General features: G+C 38.4%; 1 long non-coding RNA gene across 1 annotated transcript in view; it reads left to right on the top strand.

Annotated features, from left to right (window-relative positions):
* The window catches only part of LOC131474502 (uncharacterized), a 33452-nt gene extending 17216 nt beyond the window's left edge, over positions 1 to 16236 (top strand). Inside the window, exons 3-4 of the long non-coding RNA XR_009242295.1 lie at positions 8578 to 8630; positions 16165 to 16236. This is a non-coding gene — a long non-coding RNA (uncharacterized LOC131474502). The remainder of the gene's footprint in view (positions 1 to 8577; positions 8631 to 16164) is intronic.
* The last annotated feature ends 433 nt before the right edge of the window (positions 16237 to 16669 follow it).

Raw genomic sequence — 16669 nt, 5'->3', positions numbered from 1 at the left:
ACAATCATTCCCTCACAAATCAAATATTTAAACAGGCCATACAAACACGAGACTGGAGGGGGGCATGGAAACAAGCCTTTTGTCGGTCCTGAGCGAAAACAATAACTGAGCAACCAGACCTAAATATTTTCATATTCAATGACTCTATGATCCATATGATCCCAACATAAAGAGGGTCTGTGAACCCTCTCTCTTAAACTGTAGCAGGCATATATTACCAGGCTTAGAGCTTGGCAAGCTCCATATCCCAAAATAGATTTCAACAATACTCTACGAGGATGCATTAAATAAATCTCTGCTCAGCTAATCCGTGGAACATTTCACATTTTTGAGAGAGACACTCCGGTAGGACAAAAGCGTGGCTCTGCTCGCCGCGCCATCATCTGGGGACAGACACACATAAAGAGAGATATTTGGACAAAGAGGAGGGGATTGGGAAGCAGGGATCCTCCATTAATTTGACACCGAATTCTCAAAAAATAAATTAATAATAATAATTTTGCTCTTGCACTGTCTATCTATCTATCTATCTATCTATCTATCCATACATCTATACATCTATCTATCTATCTATCTATCTATCTATTGAAGGCAAAATATGGACACAGGGCCATTTTGCCATTTTGAAACATGCTGTAGATAAATGTTAATCACATTAGTATTTCCCAGACTTCTGTAAATCTCCATAAATAGCATGCTGAGGTTGATCCCTCTTTTTTTGCCCATTGAGGCAAAATTACAGTTGATGAATTGCTTTTGCCATGCATGTAGGCTAATGAAAGCTTTGCTCCTGGGCCTTCCTCAACAAAGGCCCCTAATTTTTCCACTTTCCACTAAAATAAGAACCTGTTCCACTTTTAATTAATACCCTCTCCTATTCAGGAGTGTATGCATAGTTTCAAATTAATTTTTTTAGGTGAGGCTTGATTTTAAATGCTGAAGTAACAACCCCCTTGTGTTATGTAACAGGGTGGTAAAGTTAGCCTTCAGGTTTATGAGGAATTTGTGCCATATCACCAATCTACTTAACAAAACTCCTGACACTGCTCCAAGACTGTAACATTTCATGACAGTTGGCTATTCCTTTCACTTGAGATCAGGTTTGTTCATCTATGACTATGACTATGTAGCTATGTGCTTGCATAAGCACATGGGATTAACCTGTCCTTATTTTTTATTTATGTAAACACAAGCCACAAACATTTGAAGTACTGTATATTCATGCAGACAGGAATTGAACTACTTTTAAATCTGGATTATAGGGGGAGGGTTTTCCGACTGTCCTTGGAAATATTTTCAACATTTGTTCCATATTGTTTGTTGCTTTAAAACAACCTCAATTAATTGAAGTATTAGTTTAATAAACAGCAATTAGTATGCATCAGGGCATATGCCACAAATAATGAGGTATGATTATTGCCACAGCTTGATTTTTGAGATAGTAAATGGCGTCATTTAGCAGAATGTGGTTAGTGCATATGCTATGGTTAATCTGTGACAGATCCAAGTGAAGTGTTTTGGACATTGAACTCCAACAGTATAATTTCACAGCAGTAATTTATTACTGTCATAATCACTTGTCTCCTGCTGGCAGGCAAAAATATTTCTTTGTATTACTGAACATATCTGGAAATATTATGTTCCGTATATATATCTGCTTTACGACTGCTTGTCCAAGCTGCCAAACAGCCATCCATCCTGCTTTTTTGTTTAAATCATTTCATGTCATAATATTTTGAAAAGCTTTCTTCGCTCAATAGTTTAAATATCAGCAGGTTTATGTGTTCATTGGTAATGACAGTAAATAGTTAATGTAAATTTAATTGCTGATAAGAAAGCAAAAGGCAACAAACATTTTCCGGTAACAGTCGTTTTTCTCTTTGTACCAGGGACCTGAAAGCTGAAAGGTGGGAGATTCATTTGGCAGTTTTGTATTTCGGTTTCCAGGCTGTCAAAAAGAATTGGCCCTGACATAGCGCAGATGCAGCAAACCGAAGCAGTAGCTGCACTTAAGCACTGTGGGTGATTTCATACCAATTAGCGCAAATCATGGAGTACTTAAGATTATTGCCCGGTGAGTTTAACAACACTTTGACACCTCCTCTGAAACTGACCCCTCTTGAGTTTATTTTTCCCCCAGATTTCAAACTTCTTTGTGGGACGTAAAAGTAATTTATCCAGGCTGGGACTTTTCATTTCAGCAGCTCGGCTGTTTTTTTAAAAATATGGCCTCCGGTGACAAATCTGGCTTCCATCTAAGGTCAGGCCCAGTCCCCCTCATTTGTTGTAAGGGAAAGGTGGCTGGGCTGGGGACAAACTAACAGCCCCTTTCTGCTGCCCCCCTCAGCCTGGAGCATTAGCAGAACTGCTCTGGCATGAAGTAGAAGCTGTTGTCTCCATGGTGACAAGTCACTTCAGCTCTACCAGCTTTACCCAGCACGATCAGCCTTAGAATTGACCAGCATTAAACAAAACATTGAGAGAAAATAAACCATTTCATTCCTCTATCCATTATGTTTGCCTGTGAAAAACAACCCTAATATGGTGCCGTGACTGGTAACATGAATAATGGTGAGAGAATATAGCACTGAATTGCATTGCTAATGTTGAAAAGCGAATGGAGGAAGTATTTGGCAGTGTGTGTCTCATTGAGGAGGGAGAGAGAGTGAGAGGCAGTCCCAGAGGTACGCATGGGGCTGCTGTGATAGTTGTGAACTGTCCCTGTGTTTATGTGTCAGCCAACAGCCACCAGAAGGAGACTGGAGACATTCTCCATACTGTCTTGCAGACAAGAACTGGTCCCCTCAATTAAATGAGTTAATTTGAAACCATAAGCTTGTCCTTAATTAAGAAGAGCTTAGACATCTCCTGTAATGAAATATCTGAAATGAGCTATATTGACGACATACTGTTCCCCATTGTTCAGATGTTGGCTTCCCCGTCCTCGATTAGTCAAGATGGTCCATGCACAGGGCTCAGCTCATGCAGGATGCAGATAAACGCCAGAGAGAGAGAGTTAGAGATGTAACCTCAGAAAAATGTATATCATTTTGAAGAAAGTTTCATTTTCAAAGAGGGTCCATTGTGGACTCTCGCCATGTCTTCTCTCTCACAGTATTCCCTGCCTGCCTGACTCTGTGCATCCCTGATGTTGGAGAGAGGAGGATGAGAGAGGAGGAGAGGGAGAGAGGGAGAGAGATTGTGGCTTTAAGTAAATAATTTGTATGATAATTCATTACAGCGCAGTCTTTTTCAACTTTAATTGGTCTAAATGAAGAGACATTTCACACCATTTAGATAAAAAAGAAAAAGGAGGCCAGCATAATGAAAAGGGGCCTGCCTATCGGACTTCAGAGGTTTGCTCTAAATGAAAATGTAATTGCAGGCGGAATGGTACAAGAGGAGAGACCCGCGCTGCAGATCCGGGGGTATCTTCAGACAGCCGAGCAAAAGCTAATGACTGAGCAATTTGGAACATTTACTCACCCCAAAGACTCTCATTAAGTCAATCACAGGCTTAGCCGAGACCCACTCGCTGCGTCGGAGCCGGCCCTGCATTTATTCCAACATCAATCAGGAGGGGCCGGCTTCTTCGTCTTTCAGAAGCCATGAAAAACGCCCAAGTAATTTATTCGGGATCTTTGAGAGGATAATGGCCAATTATTTGTTTATAACACTGGTTAAATTTTCATTAGGCAGATTAATGGAATATCATGTACTGTCAACACTGGACTGAGGGGTGGTGTGTCAGAGATAAACGGCCAAACAGATGATGTCGCTCTGTTAGTAAATTGGTTTTTCTGCAGCCCCTTTCCTCCATATGAAAATTTAAAGGTGGACAAGGCAGTGGGGGTTGAGGTTGGAAGACGAAGAGGGGAGGACATTGTGATGAACCATATTCAGATGCAGGTTTTTGTTCCTAATGGTTGGCTACTATGTAAAACTTGAGCACTATATTTAGCCTATTTAAATGTTAAATGTTCTGTGAAGTTTGACTGTGTGCAGGTTGAGCACACATTCATTCATATTCACTTCATCCCTACCCTTAAATTGTCTGTTCTATCAGTCTTGCACAATCCATAGCCAATCCCTGGGAAACATATTTCATACAAACACTATTTGAAATGATAATTTTTGTGTGAGTTTTTAGAAGCTAACTTTTTTAATGAAGAGGAAAAGCTACTTTGCCAGTGACTGTGGATGATAGCTTAATCTGACATTATGCAGGCGACACAAGATACCTGTAAGTGACAGTTAAGAGTGAAATGACAACTACAAGGCAGGCGGGCTAGTGATTTGCTGACCTCATATGATGCATAAACTTGATATAAAGCAGTTTGAACCTGAAGTTGTGCCTTCACAGACCTCCACCTGAAAGTGGTCGGGGAATTGTAATTTTGAGCGTTGCATATTTGGGCTTCAATAACCTCCCTTTTCCCCCATACGCTGGGTTTTGAGAATCGAGATAAAATATGGCATATCAAATCTTAATATGCACGCTTTACCCACTAGTGTGCAAATGATGCATCGCAGGTTCACAGTAGCAGATTTATGAAAGCTGAATTTTAATGACTGAATTTTTTCCTACTTTTTTAAAAAGCTTATTGTGCCTTCTTAAAAATACATGTTGTACTAAAAAGCTGTAACAGCTTGGATCTCATTTCAATATGAATATCTGTTATTCCCACCTTACCTTATGATACATACATTTGAAAGCTCTGATCCCTCATTTTTCACCATAAACCTTTCCATCCTGTTATGAGTTAATTTGGACTCCTGGATCGCAATCTGCCAACATCCAGGTACCCAGCGTGCTTACTAGCTCCCCCTATCAAAACAATCATCAACCGAAGGAAGTTATCATTGGGCTGGGCTATTTGTCACCCGGACACCGGCAGCCAGTGGGACACAAGGGCCATTTAATTAGGCCCACTGCTCCTCTCTGGTGTGAAAGACTCTCAGGCCCCTTTGATTCCCCGCTGCTGTCCCAGCAGGAAGTGGTTGGTGATAATTGACACAGGATTTCCTTGTTAACCAGCGGCAGACTCTTTGGATTAAAGTGACAGAGATCTCCAGAAGAAAGTGGGGAGTAGATAAGGGGGAGGCATAGAGGTGCAGTGGGGGGAGTGGTGGAGGCGGCAGCTATTTACCACTCTTGAGAAACCAGGGAGGAAATAGCAATATCAGACTGGTGTGCGGTCCTGCCGCGAGATGTAGGTCCCACTTATCTTAGCCATTTCAGCTTGGCTGATCAAAGATTGGCTTTCCTTTAAATAACCTGGGTCCAAGGTTGAGTACATGCTTCCACGCCAGGTTTTTTTTTTGGCAAATTATCAGTCTTTTCCAATCCCCCCTATAAAGCTGCATTGCTGTTGGTGGAGGACTAGAGAGATAATCTCATTTCATTTGTACAATTATACAATATCATGGAATAAAAGCATATTTGTAAATGACGTAATTTCCTACTTTGTACCAACTGGGTGACAGAAGAAGCATTATCATGCAGATAGGAGAGGTACCCAGTCGGCTGTAGGACAAAGATGCAGCTTTCACTGGACATAATCCCCTGTATTTATATACTACACATCTTACCAGCAGGCATTTTACAAGTGCTCATTGGAAGGTTTTAACATAGCTCCTCTGGAGATAAATCACAGGATGAACTAGAGTACTGTACTTCTTCTAAGTCTCCATCAACTTTGCTACCAATGGTAAGATAACCATTGCATCAAATACTGTATAAAAAAATATACACAGTGGGGATGACTTTTACTTTTACTTCTTTCTATAACTGTATAGTTTGTAAACTTGTCACGACTGCCAAATATAACTATTTCACTAGGTGGAGCCTTTCATGAATTTAGCTCCCCAGCCACCCTGTCTTAAAAAACAAAGCTGCAAGTACATGGGTGACATATTAACTCATGCACCTGACAAGACACCCCCTTAAACGCCCAGCCTGCACCAAAGGACCCAAATGTGGTGTAAAATGTTGCCTGGTCACTTTCAAGTGCGTACTGATATCTGAATGGGGTAATGGCAAGCATCCAGCAGTAGGAATGGGTCAAAACCAGGTCCATCATATAAATCAAAGGATAAATTCCATTCCCTCTTGTTCCCCAGCCAGTGCGTCATACATAACTGCAGCTGTGGATATGTGAGAGGAACAAAAAAGGAAGCTGTTGCTTTATTGCAGCATTCCTTAGAGAGTGATCCTGTGACATGGGTCAAATGATGACAGTGACTTTTGGAGTGCTTCAATCATCACCATACACAGAAACTGTAAAATGGTACTTAATGTTACTAGTAAATATATTGTGTTAATACTCATAGACAAAAAGTGGTTATATTAATAAACATGTGATTACGCTTATGAAACAGTTTGCTGAAGTTTATAGGCACAATAACTGCGATCATGATCTAGACTAAAATACATTTTCTCCAAAGGTCAAATGCCTTTATCATCAAGATTACAATAATAACGGCTGAGTCCCAGCAAATGGCTCGTAGATACTGTAAGCGGCTACATCATGCATTTAAAAACTTGTTTTTGGCTGGATTTGTTTGTTTGTCTGTCTGTCTGGGACCAGCATATCTTAAAAAGTAAACACAATTGTGATGAACATTTCTGGTGATGCACATTATGGCCCAAGGAAGAAATTAAAAGATCCGCTCTTCCAAGGAAGTTATCCTTCTAAGATAGGGAAGTGTATTGACACTGAGTGCTTTCTCTAGTTAGTAAGTTGTTATAGTTCTTGTTAATGTCCATCTTTTTAAGTGTATGGTAACCATTTTCCTTGCATAAATTAATGTGGTAATCAAGATTTTATCACGGAAAGTAAAGATTAAGCAGGAAGTAGAGGTAGAAAGAGTTAACTTTATATGAAAATCTGCCCTGTAAAACATTGCAAGCTGAAATTTCCTCCCAAAATGTCCAAATCTGATGCAGAAATGCCCTCCAGAGTGCTCTTTAGAAAACCACCTAATCAAGAGTTGATTGTGGGATAAGTATTCACATTTCTTACAGGGTTAAGCACAAGTCATGCACAAACTCCACAGATGAGTTACATCATCTTTAAAGTGTTAAAGGAATATTACAAAAACGTCCTGCAAGAAACTTCACGCCTCTGTCCACAGCTTATCTGTGCCCCCTCATTGGTACTGTATCTTAACCGTGCTGTAAGACTTAAATAGATGAGCATTAACACACTTCAAGGTCCAAGATTTCTCTTCAGGAATTTCTTTGTAGCAACCAGGAGGACCAGCTGTAGATGTGCTTGCTTCAGTTTGTAGTAAATAGGATAGTCAGGGGAAAGCAATTGCATAACCACACAAGAAAACACAGTAGTCCCAATGAAGATTGTGTCATAACCTGACTCATCACTGTTTAATTCTATGGACAGATAAGCTCTAACAAGTTCCATTTACTGATAGATTGGAATGATGGGTTCAAGCTCCAGTTCAATCAAGGCCAATTGAGCGTTCACCACTTTTGAAAAGTGGTCTGCGGAAACAATACAATCTTTAGTAAATGAGCCATGAGTGTGTGTGGCACAGAGAAGCACCAATGTGACAACATTAACTCAATGAAAGGAGAGTTGTGTATGTATAATACAGATTCACTGATCCAGGAGCAAGTTGTTTAGTATTTAATGCCAAATACTAACTGTTTTTTTTTTTTTTTTTTTAAATAACACATCAGTCCTTTTTTTTTTTACAAACCCACCAACATCTGGCTTTTGTCTACAGTGAGAATGGATACAATCTGCATTCACTCCCAGGTTGAAATGACTGTAAGAGAAACAAGTTTTTATCGACTTTGACTGATGGTAATGGAAACATCACGGTGAAAGTGCCAGTTTTTTTCTGGTGACATTATGACTGAATTGATCTAAAGTAATTCAGTCACCACTGAGTTTGAAAGATATACAAATCTAGTCTGGTCCACTGATCTCCATGGTGCTTTTTTCTTTGCATTTCTCGCAACCAGTGTGTTGGTTTCTGCAATGTCCATGACATCTATTATGATTTTGTTTAAAAAAGAAAAGAAAAACTACTGGCAATTTTTTTCAGCACGTTTACCTGTATTTAAAATAAACTCTTGTATACCTACTGGTTTTTAGTATAAAATAAGTCCAGCTTTAACAACATATTGCTAAGATGAGTAGTTACTTTTTACTATTGTACTACTTTTACTTGTTACTACTACTACTTTTATTTACTGATTATAATGTTAAACATATACTTTTGTCCCATTGTAGACCAGCTGTCAGTCAAAAATCTATGATCAACATTATAATTTTGATTTGGTGGAATAGATTGGAAAATAAAAAAGAAATTAATACATTCCTGTGTAAACTGTCCTCAGTGATCACAGTCACTTAAAACCCCTTCATTACTACTGTCTTTTGTGTTTCAGTTGATTGTGTGACTGTGATTAACAATCTTCTATTTGGCAGTGAAAGACTTTAAGCCATGGTCAAATGTTCCAAAGAGAGCAGTTATTTTAGCAGCCGCTGTAACTGTATTAACTGTATGAACCATAACTTTATTTTTTCCCTCTCTGCCTCTTCACAGCCAGAACTTCTCATCTTTGTGCAGCCATACAGCCAGACATTGTGGCCTAATCTGTGAGTGTCAGTTTTAAACTCATTATTAATATAAAAAATGTGGGCTACTTTCCATAGCCTTTGTTGCAATACAATATGTTTTACAGAGATACAGGGGGAGAGGCTCAATTTCCTGCAGGGGTGGAGTATTAATGTATGAACTGCTCCTCTGGGAAACGGGGGATCACAGTAGAGGTCGTTTACTTTTCCTTAGAATCATTTTGATGTGTTTTCTCTTTAATTCCTTGTACATAACATAAATCTACAGTATATTGTATGTATTAATAATGTTTGATGTTGGTTTATGTTCCTTAGTGGTTTGTTTGTATATTGCCCTGACAATGGGTGAAACTATTCACAGAGACCATTAGTAACTGGCTCATTCAGAAAAAGAAAAACTGATTTTTTTTTGTAGCCTACATTGGTTTCTGGGGATAGAATTAATCTTTGTACTAAACCACAATCGGCAAATTAAAAGAATCACATGCTGCTATTGCCTAAAAATGTAAATAAAGTCATATTGAAGTTAGCTGGAAGGACTAGATTTTGAAAAATCTACTGTAGGTGAGCCATATTTGACTTCCCCAAATCCTGGACACTTCAGTAACAGAAGTTTATCTTTCCTTGCTGTTTAAGTTTGTCAGTAAGCTACTGTATTGTGCACTGTTTAAATAGAAATCACAAAGAAGCTACAGGATTGTTTATGCAGAGAGTGTGACTGTGTTGGCTGTGTTATTTGTTTCGGCTCAGATTACTGTGACTAATTATAGATTACATTATATAACAGTAATGCTTCTGTTTCCGTTATTCTACTACTTCTACCTCAACAGTAGTAAGTTACATAAAAAGGGTTTATTTGAGGTGCCACTCTGTTGCTTAAAGAAGAATACAATCAGAGGGGTTAAGGTGTTTCAACAGTAAGTTAAAAGCATCAGAGGGGCAATGCATACCATGCACATTAAGCAAAACTAACTTTTCTATACAGTAATAATACCATTTTGTAACAATGGTATCGTCTCTAGGTTGTTTATTTTATACTGTAAGATGGTGGAGGATTGGTTAATCAAAATAAGCTGCAGTTCATATCTCTAACCTTCTTGGATACAAAATCTTCTCACTGTGACCTCATGGTGATGTCAAGATGATATAATTACAACAATAAGAGTGTACATTATTTTGTTGCTTGAAAAATAGCTTGAAAATGCATTTTTTAACTATGCATGACATAATTTTCCTCTTCCTCACTTATTTAAAATATGAGAAGGACTTTCCATCGCACAAGGTTTGGTTGTTCTTCATATTTTTTTTGCTTTACATTTGACTTATCAACTATCCAACTCTTCTCATCTGGAGAAATTTTCCCATCACATATTGGTGGGGATATTACATAAAGAAGCCCAAGGGCTATTGAGTTTTTAGGGATAGAAAACAATATAATCAGTTTTAACTGAACCCCACACCGCTAATCAAAGTCATTGTTTCAGTGGATTTCTGTTTGTGGCCAATTGCTACTGAACTTCACATCAGTGGCAAAGAATATTTCTCTCAATCATAAATATGTTTTGAATTAACACTTTTCAGATTTTTATAACATTTTAATTAATCATTTTAGATTTTTTTTGTTGCTGTTTGTAAGATAAACATTGTTAAATCACAGTAATAGTTAAATGTGGAACAAAATTGTATCGTATAGACAACTGCAGAGAAAGCAAGCAAGTGGGGGCTTAGGAAAGCTAATAATTAATGTGATGCAGAGCTGAAGAGATCCTTCAGAGGACAGGGAGGAAACGAGTTCAAGGGAGGAGGAAGGCATGACCTCTCTTGGCCACACCACCTTAGCCAAAGGATTAACCAAACAGCGGCCACTGACAAACACTCCGCAAATCAGAAACACATGCTGGAAGGGAGGTGTACTGAAATGCTTATTTGTTTTTGTGAAATTAATGGGGGCTAATTGATAATGCATTACATCACGGGAGGGGCATGAGGAAGGGCAGGGGTAAAAATCAAGGAATGCTGCCTATCAATCCTCTTTGAATACCACAGATGCTGGACTCAGTCTGCCCAGAAGATTAAGATCTGTTGAGTTAACCAGGAGCAGACCTGAATCTAACCCACCACTGCGACCTGTGCAGGATGTAACACATCACATCTTCCACAGGCTTCAAAATGAGCCAACTAACCACCACTAATGATGAATAACTATGTATATGCCATTCTGCATTTTCATTTTTTATTAATTTATATTTAATACCAATTTGCTAATCATCATGAGTCATTTTAATATGTTTTACAGTTATTGATGCCTATAGTGGAGGGAAAAAATCCTGATGGCAGACAATAGAGAAAAAAATTGCTTTCATATTAGGATATGCGTGTTGAAAGTATAAATTGTGAGGCAAGTTAATTTGATTTTTATCGCACTTTCAAGACCAGATGTCATACACAAAAAAAAGTTTTAAAGAAAGCCAGTGTAAACACGAGTCTTGAGCAGCTTTGTAAAGGTGTCATCAGAGTCCACAGATGATGAAGTCAGAGCAGTTCCAGAGCTTTTACCATATTGTCCTTTTGTTTTGAACTTTGAGAAAGAAAATAAACCCTGATCAGAGGAACTCATATTTCTACTGGTATTGGAAGAGAAGTGGAAAGTGGTTACACAGTGGCTTGTTTGGAAAAAAAAGTGACTGAATGTCAATGCATTATTGATTACAGAAAGTACACATGGACCAGTGGAGTCAGTAACAACCCCCCCCCCCCCCCCCAAAGTAGTTGGTAAAAATAGGGAACAAGATAAGACTTTCTTAGGTGGTTGATTTAGTGCAGAGAAAATCAAAGAAAAACATATAGTTTAAGAAGAAAGCACACATTAATGTTCCATTCTTAGTTTCCTATCATGTAATAGGTTGTATTTAGCAACAAAAATATAAGAATTTATAATACAAGATGGGACTACTTTCACTTGTCAGACATAATCAGGGTTTAGATTACATTTTGTATGACAAGCTATAACAATGTCCATGTTATTTGTTTGACAGTACTGATACAGGGTTGGACAAACTCTGTCTTCATATACTTTAGATCATTTTAGATGTGCAAAGCTCACAATTAAAGAAAAGTGGAAAAAAGGTCAATAAATCAGTTGTGAACCAGACAGAAGGGCTGTATCTGCTTATAATCAACACCACTTAGTGTAGTTCATGGCTTCAGAGCAAGTGCAGCTGTGGGAGAGAGGATGGTGGCTCATGTGCTGCACCAGTGATTTAAGAGACAGCAAGGAGGTTTATAGAAGGAAAACAAGTTCATTACAATTCCATGCTTGCATATCACTCCCCAGAGGCTTGTCAATAAGGACAGTGGAGAAATGAGCAGGCTTCATCCTCTGCTCAAAAAAGTTATTAGGAGAAGCCCTAGGGTGAACATGTCATTTGCAATTCTTACCCAGAGACCCTTGACCTCAGACTCTCTGGGGTCACTACTTCATTTCAAACAGTTTGTGTTACTCTGGTGCTCACCGAGCACCAAGTTTCATGCATTCTCCCCAACAGCATAAGCTGGTTTTGTGCATGTATCCGTGTAGGTTGCAGGGGTGGTGTGATGGCAAATGATTACAAATGTCTCCGTTCTAGCGTAATTGGATCAAGCTGACTCAAGCTTATTGAACGAGATCTTGGTTGTTTTTCAGCAGATGGATTAACAATTAAATTTGTTTGATAATTCCATGGAATACACCTTGAACAGAAAATAAGTCGCATTAACTTGAATAAATTACATTCTTCCCACAGGGAATATCATTAGCAGGGGATTCCTTTTTATAGCCTCCCAAAAGACTTTGTTTCACTCTTCATCTTTTTAAATGGAGGCAAACGTCTGCAGTATGTGTCATCTCTTTCATGCTGCCTTCCACCGCATAGTTTGTGTTTGTGTAGTGTTAATCTGTTTAACAGTTAATGTTCTGGAGCCATAACCCTGTGTTTGCAGGAGCTACATCCAAATAAAATATAACAAAGGTCACTGAACCATCTTTCACAGCTATAATAACATCTGTAGTTTATAGTTTAAAGGGTTTGTTATATGCAACTTGCTGATAACTTAAAAATAAGGAAAATAATAATGATAATGTAGTTATACCAGAAAACAAATGTTGACTCACCTCACCTTCAGTTACCGTCCAAACTCAAAAGATGTTCAGCTATTATACACATATGGTGGTCTAAAATGGCAGCATATGTAGCTCTTGTACACATTTGTACACATTAAAATAAATTTAGATATAATTATTGTATCTTCAATTTCTTTAAAATAAAAATTAATTCACCTTAACTTTACACACTAGACCTTTAACACATGTCATTAAAATGTAGTGATAAACTGTTAATAACAGGTATCACTGATATTGTAGCATATGTATGTGACTGAGAGGCTCTGCTGAATTCTCTGTGTCTGTTCAACATTAAACTTAATCACATACTTATAGAAATTATTTTTCCAAAATGGCCTCACTGCACATAAATTCACATGACAAAACATTTCACAATAGTACGTCCATTACTCATGTTTTCATAACATAACGTGTTAAATTAGTTGGATTTTCAGCCAGGTACGCATCATCATAACTTACATCACAGTTTTATCTTGTAATGTAAAACTTTGACCATTCTGTCAAAGGTCTGTTCACAAATGATGTTCAGCTAAATCAGAAATCCACTAAAGATTCATTAATCACCTGAGAACGTTGGTTCCTCCTGAAAGAACAGCCAGAACTACTGAGAGCGCACGTCATTGCTGAGGTTTAGGTTTGATGTGTTTATGAGGAGTGAGGTTATGAGAAGTATGTGCTGTGCCTGAAGCTGCTGTACCTGTGTACGAGCAATACCTTTCACATTAAAATCAGCTGGCAAGCTATTAAACTGGTGCAGTCTCCCACCTTTGACTCGGACCGTGACTCACCTAAAGCAGAAAGATAAGCCCTTGCTCTATAGAGCCAAGTCCTGCAGTTAGCACATTAGCTTGACAGAGCAGCCTAATTTGTCAAAACCTTATTTTAAAGCACCATGAATGTCATCCTGTGTTGCCGCTCTTAATTGAAATGTAGATGGCCAAGCAAGGAAATATATGGTCACACATTGAGGGTGTTGGCAGGATGTTTTATGGTGATGGTAACCACACCTGTTAAATATTAGCATCCTCCTTACTGTATACTTTACATTCCTCCTGTCAGCTTCAGTTTGATTTATCCAAGAGAGGTTAGAAGTAGATAAAAAATACACTTTTCTGTTTAAGCAAATCAGAGATCTTTCCGATAACTAAAGAGTGATAAATATGTAAAACATTTTTACTGATTATTTAGGTGCGAGGTCATTTCTGAGATAACTGTAGGCATTGCAATAATGCTGCGATCATAACTTATGGCTAGTCCCTTGAGATTTGTCATCTGCAAATGATTCAGGCCGAAGGACTAAGCCATTTCATGTGGCTAAGTTATTCAGAGAGGTTGGTTGAAAGAAAAACAGCTGCAACGGCGGAAGTAATATACACTGTTTGTGCTCATCTTTAGTGGCTTTCTCTATCATTGCAGTTGCTCAGTTCAACACTTTACTCCTAATAGTTTTTATATCTAAGTTAAAAACACCGTAACAGTGTCTCTCACTAAAGCGACGGACACACCGAACAAAAAAGACGACAGGGTGTAACAGTCAGAAGAAGCTGTCCAGATTCACATACACCATTATTTATCATAATCTATGCTCTGTGCTAAAACCGCGGGTTGAAATTAGTTTGCTCCCCACCCCCTACCCTTGTGTGAACCCTGCCACAACCCCGGGCTCCTGAACCCACTTGTACATTTTAGGCCCTAATAATAAACCAACATCTGCAGAACTTACAAGTGCTTCACCAGAGTTAATTGAGTAAATTGAAGCAAGCTGCAGAGCAGTGCTGATCTATGATCCCCTGTTGAGGGCCTAGAAGGGAGACAACAGATTTACTGCATGGACAGTGGGCGGCCTTTTGTTCAGGCTCTGGTTCATGGGAAGTTTGAGGTCAGCTAGGATTAAAATATCTTAGGGAACAAATGGAGTAATTTGAGCGCAATATAAGGAGCACTCTGCCAGTTTTACCAAGGATCCAGGTGTGATTTATTTGATTTTAAGCCCTGTGTCTCTTTTTCATCTTTTTTTTTTTTTTTTTTTCAAACTCATTCCATATTATGTGGGATTTATAGATAACATGAAGATTGTCTGTTTTCTAGAAAGCGCTTTGGTTCCGGGTTGACATAACTGAGAGAAAAACAGTCACGCATATAAACACAAACAAATACCAAAGGGGAAATATTTTTCCTTTCTCTTGGGGGCAATAATGTTTGGCCTCGTTCATTCGGTTTTTCTTTCTGCAACTATGACATACTTTTGTGATTACTGAACTACAGATGCTGTGTTCAATTACATTTATCCAAACAGTTTATTTTATGTTTCATACTCTCTTTGGTCATGCCTCGATCTTTTCTCATGTTTTCCTGTCAGAAACTGTTTAGACATGTGAATTCATGCTTTTGTACAAGGACAGAGGGAGCACTAGCTTTGGTAGCAAGTCAACTGCGCGCTACAGAAACAATTAAATGACCAAGGAAATGTGATATGCTAAGTAAGCATGCAAATCAGATTGATGTGGAAGTGGGCAAAACAATTTGTGTTACCAGGGTCAATAGTTTGATCCTGGTGTTCTCCTGGAGGAAGGTGGCTAAGGTGATTCATTTATACAGTGATTGTGTTAAATTGAGCATTAAAGAGAAGCACTTAAAAGCCTCAATAAAATGTAAGTGAGTAGATGTGACTGACATTATTAGCAGCATGAGGATTGAGCACACTCATTGATGTGAATAGAAACCCTGCAACTACGCCTTAATGTTTGTTTTGTCTCGTAAGTTTTATGTGCGGGTTTTAATTAACCACTCACTAGTTTTATTCTCAGCTTTTTTCCCAGCAAATGTTGTCAACAATGAAAGGCTTTTCTAAATTTAGGATAATTGAACATAGCCAGCTATGATGTTTTACATGTGAAATAAATGTAGATGCTTGCAGTCTTTTCGTATTTATCTAGTTTTCAGAGTGGGAGTTAGCCATGTGACTTGGGAGAGGACAAAGATGAGAGGATTTAAATGTGGATTTGAGTCTTAAACAATGGAGTGATGGTGCAAATATGCCTCAATGGCCCAGAAGGCCCTTTAACACCTAACAAAGAGAGATGCTACTGAAAATTTAGTAGCGTGCCATTAATATTTATATATTTTTTTTATCTGTGATCATTAGTAAATCCATCAGACCTAACTGAGGGAGTGTTTGTGGGTATACAGCAACAGCGCAGGGGAGGGTGATGGCAAGATACATTTGTCCAGTCAAATTGCTGAATTGCAGTAGAATTAATTTCTGGAACTTTTCACGGACAGTTATTTATGTTTCCAGTTGCATTCCAACCTGTTTGCAGCCGTTTGCTTCACTATTGCAGTGTTGCTGTTGCCTCCGTCTGTCTTAACATACAACTTCTCACTTCCTGTGTGCAGTGCCGCAATGTCGCTTGGTGACACAGGATGGAAACACTGCTATACCGAGAAAGAGGGCAATTCCTAAAGGTAAGAGGATTTTTTAATGTTGTACATAGTGATATTGTTTTTTGACCGGGAAAACTTGGATAGCGTTTGCCTTTATCAAAAATGACTTCATAGTGAATATTATTCTACACCCACAACCCTTGTGTTACAAAAAGTTTACAATTACTTTTATGAGATCTTACTTTGTAGCTATGTGTTATAGTTTTGTGAGATGAACACAATCATAACTGGGCAGCGAAAACTGTTTTATTTATTTATTTACACAGTTATTAGATTATTTACTAATGCATAGATAGAGATAATGCATTTTCACCATGTGTTTGCAAAAGTCTGTTGCTAGTTTGGAAACACCTTGTGTTTGGTCAGACCAAGTCATCCGGTCATGAACAGTGCACCTGTGCATTCATCATTTTGAGCCATGAAAAACAGAACAGGAGATGACCTGCAGACTTTCTGC

This window comes from Solea solea, chromosome 15 (assembly GCF_958295425.1).
Source record: "Solea solea chromosome 15, fSolSol10.1, whole genome shotgun sequence".
Lineage (NCBI taxonomy): Eukaryota > Metazoa > Chordata > Actinopteri > Pleuronectiformes > Soleidae > Solea > Solea solea.
This window is presented reverse-complemented; position numbering and strand designations above follow the sequence as displayed.